The sequence below is a fragment of the Protopterus annectens genome, chromosome 7.part1 (assembly GCF_019279795.1).
Source record: "Protopterus annectens isolate FY-2018-M chromosome 7.part1, PAN1.0, whole genome shotgun sequence".
Classification (NCBI taxonomy): Eukaryota; Metazoa; Chordata; order Ceratodontiformes; family Protopteridae; genus Protopterus; species Protopterus annectens.
The window spans coordinates 13,180,509-13,195,569 of NC_056740.1; positions in this window are offsets into that span (position 1 = coordinate 13,180,509).

The window sequence follows — 15,061 nt, forward strand, 5'->3', positions numbered from 1 at the left end:
CCAAGCCATCGGCTACTGGTTCGCCTTCTGTAACGAGATCGGCTCCAGCCGGAGCCGATCCTTCTGTGTCACAGCTTCCAGTATCGGCTCCATCTGGCGCCGATACCGCTAAATCTCTGCACTCACTGTCGGCTCCGACTGGAGCCGACGTATCCTCGGCTCCACCCACCTCCAGAAAGAGATCAAGATCCCCTTCATTGGAGTCTATTCATTCGGCTCCAAGATCACCCCTGCTCTCGGAGCGGAGCCATCGGAGCCGGTCTTCTCGGTCATCCAGGCTTTCTGACCATGACCTTGAGAGAGTGGTGAGTAGGCTATTAAAGTCTCAGGCATTGGCCCAAATGCTCCATAGCCTGTCTCATCAGACGGTAGCTATTACACATCCACCTATCATTCCTCCTTCGACTCTCCTATAGAGTTCGGAGCCAGAGCTCCTCGGAGCCGTGACTGTTGTGGCTTCGGAGCTGAAACCTCCCCCTTTGGCTCTGTCATCCTCTGCTCCGATCTCCTCCTTGATGCCTTCGTTGGAGGGACCCGGGTGTCTGGTCTCTCTCGTCGGCTCCGAGAGGGCGAGTGGCATCGGACCCTTGTCCGACCTCGTTCTCCCTCTCGGAGCTTCGGCACTGGTGAGCTCAGCCCCGACATCAACCTCGGAGCCATCCCTATCGGTGCGGCCTGGGGTTCCTATCTCTTCGGAGCAGGAGCCTTCTGGCCTCTCTGATGGGGGAGCCTTCGAGGTGATGAGGAGTGTACTAGCCCCAGGGCGTAGTCAACAGTCAGTTCCATCAGCTCCTCCCACTACAGTGCCTGCTGACGTCTCTTCCCACTCTCTTGCTCCTGGACCCAGAGATCCAACACCTCAGGTTTCCCCACTGGGAATATCTTCCTCTTCTGAGGCTTCTCCTGACCCATCAGGTGAGCCTCCACGTAAGAGGACATGTAAGAGGAAACATCTAGACTCCCCCGAGTCTATTACATCCAATACCGACTTGGATGAGTCGGATGGATCCCCAAGGTCCCCCTCTGAGGATGTCTCTTTCTCAGACATCCTTGAACTCCTTAAGCAGAGGGGGAACTGGCCTTCCCTTAATCCTTCCGAGGACGAGTCAGTATACCTGGAGGCGTTCGGTTCTCGACCCTCCACCTCCTGGGTGTCTCCACCTTTCGACCCTCTTATGACCGTGGTGGCACAGAAGGCGTGGATGGCCCCAGATTCGGTGGAACCCACTCCTTGGAGGCCTTCTAAATTCATTACGGCCCCACCTGATAGGCAATTTTTGACAAAAGGTGTCCCGGTTGATGCCATGGTGGTGGCTGTAGCCACCAAGAAGGAACTAGCTGATCCTTCAGTACCTGTACATCCTCCTAACAAGGATTCCAGGACTATGGATAGGTACGGCAAGCAGATTTTTTCTTCAGCGACCTTTGCCATGCGGTCACTGAACTACTTGTGTCACTTCACCCGCCTTCAGAGAGATGTTCTCAAAGAGTTGGGAGAAGTTTTACAGGATCCGTCAGCTGCTGGGTCCCAGGATAAAATTAACTCACAGCTAGGAACCCTAAACTCTATTGTTAACTCCTCCATGCGGCTCATTTCATATGCAGCCGATGGAGCGAGTAGGGCCACAGGCATAGGAGTGGCTTTAAGGCGTCACTCCTGGATGCAGCTTTGTAATTTTGCAGACGCCTTCAAGACGTCCTTCACAAACTCTCCTTTTGATGGTTTGACCTTGTTCGGACCTCAAGTGAAAGACACCTTGACTAGATGCGAACAAGATGGCAAGACTCTTTCTGCCGTAGGAGTCCATTTCTCCACCCCTTCAAGATCTTACCCAAAGGGTCAGAAGGGAGGGAAAATGTGGTTCCGCAAATTTCAAGGAGTCATGCCTGACACACGAGGTCAGTTTACCCCCAGAGGCAGAGGGGGTAACAACAACAGAGGCCGCCCTAGGGGCAGAGGGGGTCCGCAAAATCAGGGTTGCAGGGAGCCTCTCTCTGACAAACCCTTCCAGCATCCCTGAGATGTTGCCCGATTGTCCACCTTCGGAGGCAGTCGGGGGAAGATTATCGCTGTACCCAAAAGCCTGGCTTTCCCTTACTCAAGACAAATGGGTACAGTCGATGATATCCGAGGGTTACAAAATTCCCTTTATCCAAACCCCAATTCAGCAAAAGGGAACCCTTCCAGACGTTCCACCCGGTCTAAGGGAACTAGCAGTACCAGAGATATCAAAACTGCTGGCAAAAGGAGCCATCCAGCCAGTCCCAGCAGACCAAATAGGATCCGGAATCTACTCAATGTTCTTTTTAGTACCAAAAAAGACAGGGGACTGGAGACCAATATTAGATCTCAGCAAACTAAACAAGTTTGTAAAGAGAACAAGATTCCGGATGGTCACGCTTCAGTCCATTCTACCCTTTCTGGGCAAGGACAATTGGATGTGCTCGGTGGACCTTCAGGATGAGTACTATCACATAAAAATTCACAGGCGCTCCAGAAGGTTTCTCCGCTTTTGGCTGGGGGCCAGTCACTACCAATTCAGAGCCCTGCCCTTTGGACTCACTACAGCCCCCAGAGTGTTCACCAAATGTATGGCAGTGGTTACAGCTCACCTGAGACGTCAAGGATTCCAGGTGTTTCCATATCTAGATGACTGGCTCCTCACTGCCACCACCAGGCATCAACTTCTCCAAGCCAGAGATTACACCATTCACATTTGCAGAGGGCTAGGAATCTCTATAAATTTTGAAAAAGCTGCCTTGTCGCCTTGTCAATCTATTACCTTCATAGGCGCCAATTTGGACACCGTACAACTTTCAGCAAAGTTAACAGATCAAAGGATCTTGGATATTCAAAACCACATCCATGTGCTTCTCCAGAGTGACAAAATTCAGGCCAGGTTTGCCCTGAAAGTATTGGGTCTTATGGCGGCCGCCATAACACTTCTTCCCCTTGCCCGCTTTTACATGCATCTCCTACAGTGGATGCTGTTCGCCCAATGGTCCTTTCAATGACTTCCCATGCATCACAGGATCATGATAACTCCAATTTGCAAAAAGGCATCTGTCCTGGTGGATATTGTCCACTCAAGTCCATCAAGGCAGACCCTTTGTTCCTCCCGCCCCGGTCGCCACGGTTACATCGGACACCTCCCTGATTGGGTGGGGGGGGGCATTATCAGGACAGGATGGTCCATGGCACTTGGCAACCTTTCGAATGCCACCTGCATATAAATGTCCTGGAGATGAGAGCAGTGCTTTTAACGTTGCAAGCCCTCCACGACTCTCTTCCTCTTGGGACTATTGCAGTCCAAATGGACAATATGTACATAGTATGGTATATCAACAAGCAGGGCGGAACCAAGTCCTATCCCCTGTGTCGAGAGGTACTCAGACTTTGGCAGTGGGCAATCTCTTCTCAGCAGTTTCTGATAGCAATGCATATCCCCGGGAAATCCAACATCATAGCGGACAGGTTGAGCAGAGCTATTCTCATGCCTCACGAGTGGTCTCTCAAACAATCTGTGACGGAAGAGATTTTTCAGAAGTGGGGCCTTCCTTGCTGCGATCTTTTTGCTACACCTCAAAACAGCAAATGCCCCAACTTCTTCTCCCTCTTCCCCCTTCCAGGCCATCCCCCCAGAGACGCTCTAATCCAAGATTGGCCCCGGGGACTTCTCTATGCTTTTCCACCCTTTCCTCTAATACCACAAGTAATTCAGAAAGCAACCGCCTTGAGATCCAAGATGATTCTCATTGCCCCCTATTGGCCTCAACAGATATGGTTTCCGTTCCTGCATCATTATCTTTTGGTACAGCCATGGCATCTGGACCCAGTTCCAGATCTTCTGACCCACCAGTCGGGGCAGCTGCACCAATCCATACCTTCTCTCAAACTCACTGCTTGGTTGCTCCACTTCCGTCCCTAGCCAGGCTTCCTATGATTTCTAATCCCGTCCGGGATATCATAGTAGTTTCCCTTAAATCTTCCACCAGAAGGATTTACACTAGTAAATGGCAACGTTTCTCCTTCTGGGCAAAAGCTAGGAACATAGATCCCTTTACTGCTCCGATTCATTCGGTCTTGGACTTCCTAGCTGAAATATTTCACTCAGGATCTTCTTCCTCCACAGTAAAAGTTCAGTTGGCAGCCATTTCAAATTTTCATATAGGCTTGTCGGACCACAACATCATGTCCCACAAACTTTGCAAAGCATTCCTTAGAGGTATATTTTTACTTAAGCCTCCGATTAGAGATCCCCCCACCACAGTGGGATCTAAATTTAGTCTTAACATCCTTGATTCTTCCCCCCTTTAAACCTGCGGCTACCTGTTCATTTAAATTTCTTTCTTGGAAGACACTCTTCCTAGTCGCCATTACTTCTGCCAGGAGAGTATCTGAGCTTCATGCCCTCTGCATTCGTCCTCCCTACTTAATCTTCCACAAAGACAGCATTTCTCTAAGGACTAATCCGTCTTTCTTACCCAAAGTGGCATCGCAGACGAACTTAAATCAATCTATTGATCTTCCATTTTTTTCCCCAAATTATTCTACTAGAGCGGAGCAAAAACTACATTATCTCGATGTTCACCGCCAACTCCGATATTATTTGGACAGAACCAAACAAATTAGGAAATCTGATCAACTGTTTTTATCCTATGCAGAGAACAGGAAAGGCCTTCCGGTATCCAAGGTAACCCTGTCTAGGTGGCTGTCTTCTGTGATTACATGCATTTATCAACTCAGAGGTAAAGAGTTGACTTCTAGGCCAAAAGCCCATTCAACTAGAGCACTAGCTACATCTACAGACTTTCAGGCTAGACTTCCAATAGACACTATTTGTGCAGCAGCCACATGGGCCTCTCCTCATACCTTTGTTTCGCATTACAAATTGGACTTGGCCTCCAGAAACAGAGCAAATTTTGGTTCCACTGTTCTCAAGAGTCTGTTCCATTGAGCCACCCAGGATAAAGGTGTTAGGGACGCGGTCCCATCCAGCAAGAATGAAGGCGAGATTGACAACTTAACATTGAGAAGTTATGTACCTACCATAACGTTCCATGTTAGTTGTCTTCTCTCGCCTTCTTTCTTGCATCCCGCCCACCATCCCCCTAGCCTGGTCAGACCGAGAAGATTGTTCCTTTTCCTTGAAGTGTCCTGATCCATTTTTTCCAGCTAATTAGCTTACCAGTGTCACTAGACCAGATTGGTCTTTTTCGAGGGATTTTTTTTTCCCCCTTCCTCCTCCTCTCCAGTTGGAGGACTATATTGCATAATTTTCCTTAGCTACCAAATGAGATCTGGGTAGTTATCGCCTTGCATCATGGGATATAGGGTTGCCTCAAGCCAGTAAAATTAGCTCTCGAGCTTTAGTAAGTGGCCGAGTCGGAGCCGAGGATCGGCTCCAAACCCATCCAGCAAGAAAGAAAGCGAGAGAAGACAACTAACATGGAACGTTATGGTAGGTACATAACTTCTCATTCTATAAATCTGAGGGACCTTTTCAGGATCTGTGCAGAGACAGTTTCTCCAGAGGCAGAGAAGGAAATTCTAATGGGAGATGTTGCTCTAGAGGCAGAGGAGGCCTGCAGAACCAGGGGGTTCCAAGATTCTTTTCCAGATAAACCTTTTCAGTGCTCCTGGAGTACTGTCTGACTGTTCCATTCTGGAGGCAGTTGGGGGATGATTATCCCTGCACCCAAAAGCCTGGGAAAATATAACAAAAGATACCTGGATGCTAAAATTCATATCCAGAGGCTATTTCATTCCATTTTTCCAAATTCCCTTTCACAAAAAAATAAACTTCCCAGAGTACCACCCAGTCAGAGGAAGGCCGCAGCACAAGACATTTAAAAGCTGCTAGAAAAAAGAGTCATTCAACACGTCCCACCAGGCCAGATAGGATTTGGAACTTACTCATGCTTCTTTTTAGCTCCCAAGAAAACAGAGGACCTCAGACCAATCTTGGATCTAAGAACTTTGAATCAGTATGTGAAGAAGTCAAAGTTCTGAATGGTCATGGTACAGTCCAGCCTACCTTTTCTTCACAAGGGCAATTGAATATGCTTGATAGATCTTCAGGATGCATACTATCACAGCAAAATAGACAGGAACTCCAGAAGGCATTTACGCTTTTAACTGGGAGTCAGTTACTACCAATTCAGAGCCTTGCCCTTTGGACTCACCACAGCCCCCAGGGTGTTTAGTAAGTGTATAGTAATGGTGGCTGCTCAACTGAGACTCAAAGGATTCAGAGTGTTTCCAAATCTGGATGACTGGCTCCTCACCACCCCTCCAAGCATCTTCTCTTACATGCCGGGGACTATTTACTCCAGATTTGCTACTTTCTAGGAATAACAATAAATTATATCAAACCTGAGACCAGTCTAGAGCCTGGAGTTCATTGGTACTGTTAAAGTAAACAAATAAATAACAAAGAATTTTACCTTTTTTAGTCTTGAGTCAAGAATAACGCTTCAGGATGTGCAAAGTACTGGATTATTCCATAAACAGTGCTGGGAGACTGCCTTCACAAAATTTCAGATCGGGCTCAAAGAACAAAGAAAAATAATACTATATATACATATACATATACATATATGTATATATATATATATATATATATATATATATATATATATATATATATATATGGTTCCCTATCAGAAGCTTGAAACACTATAAGCCTGAAAATCAAAATCCTGAAAACTATAGACTGAAAGTTCAAAATCCTGAAAGCCCAAAATCCTGAAACTCAAAATCCTGAAAACACAAATAATGCTAATATGTCACTATAAAGACACTAATATCTACCAACTGACCCTGACCCTAACCCTAAGGTCCGTCACTATCGCACACTCACCTGACCCGCGCCCTAACCCTAACTCACTTAAACTGCCCCTAACCCCAATATTTGTCACTATTGCATACATGCCTAACCTGCCCCTAACCCTAACTCACTTAAACCACCCCTAACCCTAACATAAAACCAACCGCACACTTACCTGAACCCAACGCATGACCCAACACCACAGGGCTAACAATAGCAAAGCCACAATGACGTCAGTATGTCCATTTTGTGTTTTCAGGATTTTGAGTTTCAGGATTTTGGGCTTTCAGGATTTTGAACTTTCAGTCTATAGTTTTCAGGATTTTGATTTTCAGGCTTATAGTGTTTCAGGCTTCTGATAGGGAACCATATATATATATATGGGTCTATTTCTGTTTATCCAAAACACACTATCTGATGTTGTTAATCTTCATTCATTCCTTACTGATGAGTTATCAGTTCCATCCTCGGAACCAAGCTGGCCAATATCAAGTTCGCTTCAGCCAGAAACTCTTGAGTCAAGGTCCTACCCAGAATGCTCTGCTCCCTGTTACCTTAGATCTCATTTGCCACGTTGCTGAACAGCTGTGTCAAGCCACTCAATCAGCTATCTAGTTTTTTGACAGTTTATATATTGTTATTACGCTAAATTTTTCTCAAAAGTTTATTTTAATATTTTCATACCCTACCGCACACTTTAGACTCTCTCCCTTTAGTCTTTTCCTTTTATTACCCTCTTTTCTTACCTTGTGGTAATTCTTCATTACCATCGTTGGTAATCCTTCCTTTTCTCTTTTTACCCTTTTTTCTTGGGCAGCCGTTATTCTTCCTTTTTCTACTGTGCTTCTTCTCCACACCAGTTATGTCAGATAAGAAACATTCCATTGGTTTCAAGCAGTGCAAAGATTGTGGCCATAAGTTACTGCTTTCCGATGGCCATAACTTATGTGTCTACTGTCTTAATGTCTCTCACTTGACTGTAGATCCTCCGTGTGGGATTTGTAAAAACTTCTCTACCAGGACTCTCAATGAGAGGAAGAATAAGTTAATTTTGAAAGGTCTCCTCAAGTCTCTTTTGTCTGAGGCTATTTCTGGGTCGGAGGGCTCACCCCCTCCTGTTAAACCCAGCAAGAGGCATTCTTCCTCATTGAAGTCACTCCCTTCTTCTCCCTCTGGAGATCGTAGGGAGTTGACTCACAAGAAGGTGAAATTGATTACTACTCTAGTGCTGCATCCTGTGACCCTGTCGGCTCCAGGCTTGGCACCACCCCAAATGATTCTGACTACAGCCATGTCTCCTTTATCGATACCGGCACCGGAGTTCCCGGTGCAGACAACTATGGTTCCGACAGTTCTATTGCAACCTCTAATGGCACTGTCGGTACAGGTTCAGTCCCCTTTGGCACCGTTGGTACAGTCATCTTCAGCTCCAAGTATGACTCTTCTGTACTTCACGGTGCAGACTTTTTTGGCACTGACATGTATTTCAGTGCAGTCCTTCTCAGCACCATCCTTAATGCTGGTGCTGACACTTTCCACTACAGCACCATACCCTTCAGGGCAGACCTTTGCCTTTATGATGCAGACACCTTCAACTACTATGGTGCTGACATCTTCAGTACAGACCTTTCCACACCATTTGTTTTGGTGCAGACATCCATGGCTCCGAGCTCTAAACCTATTGAATTAGTAAAGACTAAATATTCCCCTTCACTGGAACCTTTTGCTAGCAGTCAGTATAGTCCTTTCCTAGAAAGGCCAGAATCACCATCAGCCTTCTCCATAACGTCAACCAAAAGTCTTTCTGAACAGGATGTGTTGCGGCTTGTTGACCAGTTGCTTGTGGCCAGAGGTCTCTCTCAACCATCGAAGTCCATGTTCCCACATTCAGTTGAGCATATATTGCCTCAAACCCCAACGTATACTCCTCCTTCGACTTCCACTCAAGTCTCAAAGCCTATTAGTCTGACAGCAGCTTCCCTTCCTCTGACTCCAATTGTGGATCTCACTTTGGAACTAGTTGTCCATGTGGCCTTCAGTGCACTGGGCATCAGGCACTTCTCAACACAGTGGCTGTGCCATTGGGGAGGGCATTTCTGGCTCCACATCGATTTTTTCTATGGCACCTTCCAGGAATGCTCTCTCTCTCTTATGGTTCACAGTCCTCTTGAGACTCCTGGTCTGGGGGTGGGTTCGTCGGGGCGGGGTGTGACCCCGGTCCTGAGGTTGTCGTGCTTGGTTCCAGGCTCCCATCCCTTCTTGGGCAGACCAGTCTTCCAGGCCATGGAGAGGGCTCTTGCCTCCTCTGGCAAAGCTCATTTGTCGGAGTCCTCTCCCCCCTCTGTGCCGCAACTGCCACAAGCTTCAACTCCCAGACACCGGGCACAAGAGCCTTGAGTCTCTCCTCCTCAGGACACCCCCTGTTTGCAGTCTTCCCCAGAACCTCCCACTGAGGAAGCACCCCACAAAGCATCATGTAAGCGGAAGCACATGGACTCCATTGAGGAGTCATTGACCGAAGATACGGATTTTGATGATAGGGAAGGGTCCCCACGGTCACCCTCTGATGAGATGTCCTTTGGTGACATCCTCAAGATCCTTAGACAGAGGGGTGATTGGAAGCCCTCTAATCCTTCCACTGAGGAATCCGTATTCCTGCAGGCTTTTTGTGCCCAGCTCCCTACCTGCCAATGAGCTCATCCAGCACATCATGCAGCACGCATGGAAGGCTCCTGATACCATGGAAGCAATACCGAAGTGGCCAGATAAAATATTATCGCCCCCAGCTGAGCACCCCCACTGGTCACAAGATCTTCCAGTAGATGCTTATTGTGGTAGCAGCTGCTACTAAGAAGAATTTGGCAGAAGAGAACCAAACTGTCCATCACCCAACAAGGAGTCCTGGGCGATTGACAAATTAGGGAAGCGTGTGTTTGCTTCATCGACCTTCGCTGTAAGGTCTTTGAATTATTTGACACATTTTACCAGGCTTCAGCAAGATCTTATCAACCAGCTCTCTGAAACCTTGATAGGAACTGTTTCTGACGAGGTTCATGATAATGTGGCTTCTCAGATAGCCACCCTAGAGTCCATTTCCAACTCTTCCATGTGTCTTATTTCTCACGGAACGGAAGGGATGGCTAAAGGGGCAGGCGCAGGTTTAGTCATCAGTCGACATGCTTGGATGCACCTTTGTGACTTTGCAGACTCCTTTAAGGCTTCCTTCATGAATGCCCCCATAGAGGCCACTTCTTTGTTTGGCCCTAAAGTCAAGGATATGCTGGCATGGTGCAAACAGGATGGCAAGACCTTGTCTGCCATTGGTGTCAGACACTCCACTCCTCAGTGATTCTACTCCAGAAATCAGAGGAGCAGAAAGATCTGGCACAAGAAATCACAGGGTTCTTTCTGGGATGCACATGCCAAGTTCTCCCCTAGAGGCAGAGGGGAAACTCCAGTGGAAGATGCCCCTTTTGGGGCAGAGGTGGCCTGCGAAATCAGGGTTCCAGAGATTCTTTCTCTGGCCAACTCTATCCTGAAGTGTTGCCCAACTGCTCACCTCTGGAAGCAGTCAGGGGTCATTTCTCCTGGTATCCCACTGCCTGGCAAAAGATAAAATCTGACTCTTGGGTACAATGGATTATATCTAGAGGCTATCAAATCCCCTTCCATCTTTGCCCAGTTTCATTAAGAGTATTACCTGACGTTCCACCCAATCAAAAGGAAACAGCAGCATATGAAATCCAAAAGCTGCTACAAAAAAGAATCATCCAGACAGTCCCCCCAGACCAGATAGGATCTGGATTTTACTCAAGGTTCTTTTTAGTGCCAAAAAAGACAGGGGACTGGAGACCAATTCTGGATCTCAGTACACTAAACAAATTTAAAAACAGAGAAATTCCAAATGGTCACAGTTCAGTCTATCCTTCCTCTTCTGGAAGAAGATGATTGGATGTGCTCTGTAGATCTTCTAGATGCATATTACCACATAAATTGGACAAATGCTCAAGAAGATACCTCCACTTCCGTATAGGAGCCAGTCACTACCATTTTCGAGTCTTGCCCTTCGATCTCTCTACAGCCCCCAGAGTGTTCATAAAATGCATGGCAGTGGTTATCGCTCACTTGCAACTTCAAGGATTCCAGGCATTTCCATATCTAGATGACTGGCTCCTCACTGCCCCCACCAAGCAAGTACTGGAAGAAGCCCTGCAGTATACCCTCTTAACAACTTGAAGCCTGGGGATCACTATAAACTGGGAGAAATCCAACACAACCCCAGCTCAGTCTTTGGAATCTATAGGGGTACTGTTGGACATGAGAAATTGCACAGCATCCCTTCCAGAACACAGACTTCAGAGAATAAGACAATAAGTTCAACTGCTGCTCTGTCACCACAAATCTGTACTTCAGCTATTGGGGTCAATGGCAGCTTTGATTACCATTGTTTCTCTTGCCAGATTCCACATGAGACTCCTTCAATGGCTACTTCTCACTCAGTGGTACCCTCTACAACATCCTTTGTCTTTTCAAATAAGTGTAACTCAGATGTGCAAGCAAGATTTACTCTGGTGGATGTCTCGAAATCCCCAACAATGGTCTCGCCCTTTCAACCCCCATCAGCTGATAGCCACGGTGACCACAAACACCTCCCTGATGGGGTGGGAGGGGGCTATGTCAAGGAAACTCAGTCCAAGGCACCTGGTCAGAGACAGAGGCCCTTTTGCATATCAATGTCCTGGAACTGAGGGTGGTGCTTCTAGCATTGCAAGCATTTCACTCCATCCTTCAGGGACTATTGCGATCCAATCAGACAACATGTCAGTGGTCTGGTACATCAACAAACAAGGGGGAACCAGATCTTACCTGTTATGCTGAGAGACCTTGAGAATATGGCAATAGGTGATAGCTTACAACTGCTTTCTGATTGCAACACACATTCCTGGGAACTCCAATGTGATAGCAGATAAACTGAGCAGGTGCATTCTACAGCCTCATGAGTGGTCCCTCAATCCTCTGATAGCAGCAAAAATCTTCAACCACTGGGGCCAGCCTTGCTGCAACCTTTTTGCCTCCCCAACCAACTACAAGTGCAGCAACTACTTTGCCCTGATCCCCCCCTCGGGGACAGTCACCAAGGGATGCTGTAGTCTACGCTTGGCCTCTGGGTCTTCTTTATGCTTATCCTCCTCTCCCCCTCATCTCCCAATTTCTAAAGAAAGCACGACAGTTGAAGAGCAAAGTGATTCTCATTGCTTCATATTGGCCTCAACAAGTCTTGTTTCTCTTCCTCTGGCCTCACCTGCTAAATCACCAGTGGATCCTCAATCCATCCCCAACATTGATCTCCCATCCGCAGGGTCTGATTCACCCCACTCTAACAACCCTGAAACTGACAGCTTGGTTTCTCCACTTCCTATGATTGCCAAGCATGAAAACCTTTCATCCCCTTTGCTCAATATTCTTATTGCATCTCATAAATCATCCACCAGACAAATATATCTTAACAAATGGAAGAGATTCTCTCTGTGGGCATCAAATAAACAAATAGACCCCTTGTCAGCCTCAGTCTTGGTGGTATCGGATTACTTATCACATCTTTTCCACTCTGGGGTGTCTGCCTCTACTATCAATGTTCATTTAGCTGCCATCTCAAATGTTCATATTGGTTTTCAAGATTCTTCACTTATGTCACACAGACTCTGTAAGACTTTCTTGAAAGGGGTTATTCACCTAAAACCTCCCTTTAGAGAACCCGTACAATCTTAGGATTTGGCTTTGGTTCTGCAAGCTCTAACAGCTCCACCTTTTGAACCTGCATCTTCTTGTGATGTAAAATATCTCTCTTGGAAAACTTTGTTTCTGATTGAAATTACATCAGCCAGGCAATTGTCAGAACTTCAGGCCTTATGCATCAAACATCCCTATCTTATCTTCCATAAGGATAGGGTATCACTGAGAACCAATTCTACCTTTTTACCAAAAGTGGTGTCAGAGCGATCTATCAACCAGTCTATTGACCTTCCAGTGTTCTTTCCTAACCATTCTAACAAGGGAGAGTATTGCCTGCACTCCTTGGATGTTCATAGGCAAATACAATTTTATCTGTCCAGAACAAAATCTACCCGTAAATCAGACCAACTGTTTCTGGCTTTTTCTGGACCTAGATGGGGTCATCCTGTATCAAAGGTTACACTGGCTTTATGGCTGAGAAATTGTATCACCTTTATCTACAACAAAAACAATCTCACCTTGCCTCATAGTGTCAAAGCACATTCTGCAAGAGCTATGGCCACTTCAGCAGCTTTCCATGCTAAGGCTTCCCTTAATGATATTTGTTCAGCTGCAACTTGGGCCAAACCTCATACCTATATTCTTCATTACAAATTTATTTGGCCTCTAGAGGTAGAGCTTCCTTTGGCTCCATGGTGCTCAGGAATGTCTTTCCATGAGGGCCACCCAGGTATACAGGTAGCTGGGGACTCTGTTCCATCAGTAAGGAATGAACAAAGATTAACAACATCAGATAAGGAAGTTATGTCTTTCCGTAATGTTCCATCTGTGTTGTTGATCTTCATTCATTCATTACTTCCCACCCTCCGTCCCCATTCCGGAGGTTCTTGGTTGATCTCATGTCCTCCTTTTTTGTAGGTCTGTCATGACCAGAGGTAGCCTCTACTTTATCTATCAACTTGCAAACTCGATCTGAGGTAACAGGGAGCAGAGCATTCTGGGTAGGACCTTGGCTCGAGAGTTTTTGGCTGACGCGAGCTTGATATTGGCTGGCTTGGTTCCGAGGACGGAACTGATAACCTTTCAGTAATGAATGAATGAAGATCAACAACACAGATGGAACGTTATGGTAAGACATAACTTCTTTTTTTCGACAAACAGAAGATCGAACCCACTTAAGCAAAAGTACACTACATCGACAGTGCACTTTTGCATAAGCCGATTTACCAAAGCACATTACAGTGGGGATAAGGAAATATATCCTTTTCCCCACTATAGTGCAATCTTGGCGTTATTATATTTAAGTAGGGGGTGTGGGGGGGGGCACAGCCCCCCACATGGGTGGGTGCAGAGGGGCTTGCCCTCCTGCAAAATAGTGTTTAAAGTAGTTTGTTTTGAATTGGCTTTTGCAAAAGTGCACTTTTGATGTAGTGCACTTCCGCTTAAGCGAATTTCTACGTTTCTTGTTCGAGATTGTGAAATTTCGATCAAGAAACGTAGACCCATATATATATATATATATATATATATATATATATATATATATATATATATATATATATATATATATATATATATATAAATACTTTTCCTTATCAATTTCATGCATGCAGAACTTTGATGTTACAAAGCTTTTAACAAAGCATACAATTTTAAACTAATTTGTGTCCTCATGCTTCTCCCATAGAGCTTCATGTGAACAATTGACAAATATGTCTTTTTAAAACACAGATCACCTGGCCTACTAATCTGTCTTTTGACATGTATCATTCAGTACCAGTGCATTATCTTTACAGACATCCTTAGACTCGTCCCCCAGCTTGAGAAGGCCAGAGCTTACAAAGATTCTTGAAGCATTGTTTTTCTTTCTTTTTTTCATTGACATTTTGAAACCAGACTCTTTTAAACATTAGTAACATCCCTTAACTCCTTCAGCACTTACTTTGCCTTCAGCTGTCTGTCAGTACACTATAAAGAGAATGCAGTTGTAAGCACTTGAAATATAAAGCTGCAACTTACATGGAACTAGATTTTTCATAATCATGCATTTGTTTTACCTTTTAATTTTAACATAAACATGTTATAAACATTTTATTTGCCTTATCTGTGAAGAACCTGCAATTTAATATGGAATTTGTGACGAATAATCATGAGGCAATTTATTTTTCCATTACAGACCTCCCCCATTTGATACTATTAGTGTTACATAACACGCAATTATATTTTAATTGTTTTTAACTTGATAAAATATGCTTCGGCATCATAGTATTCATCATCTACAATGATTGAATGTTCATTTACCTTAAGTACATTAACAAATACTTTTATAAGTGGCATTTCACATGCAGGTGAGGTTAAGCATTTTGCAATTACAGCCTTTAGAACAGAAAATATCAAAACAAAAAAATAATACCAATTATTGTAATGATGCCTTGTAATTTACTAGTTCCCAGGTTATCAAATACACTGCCCAACCAACCAAAACATGTCCACTGTTT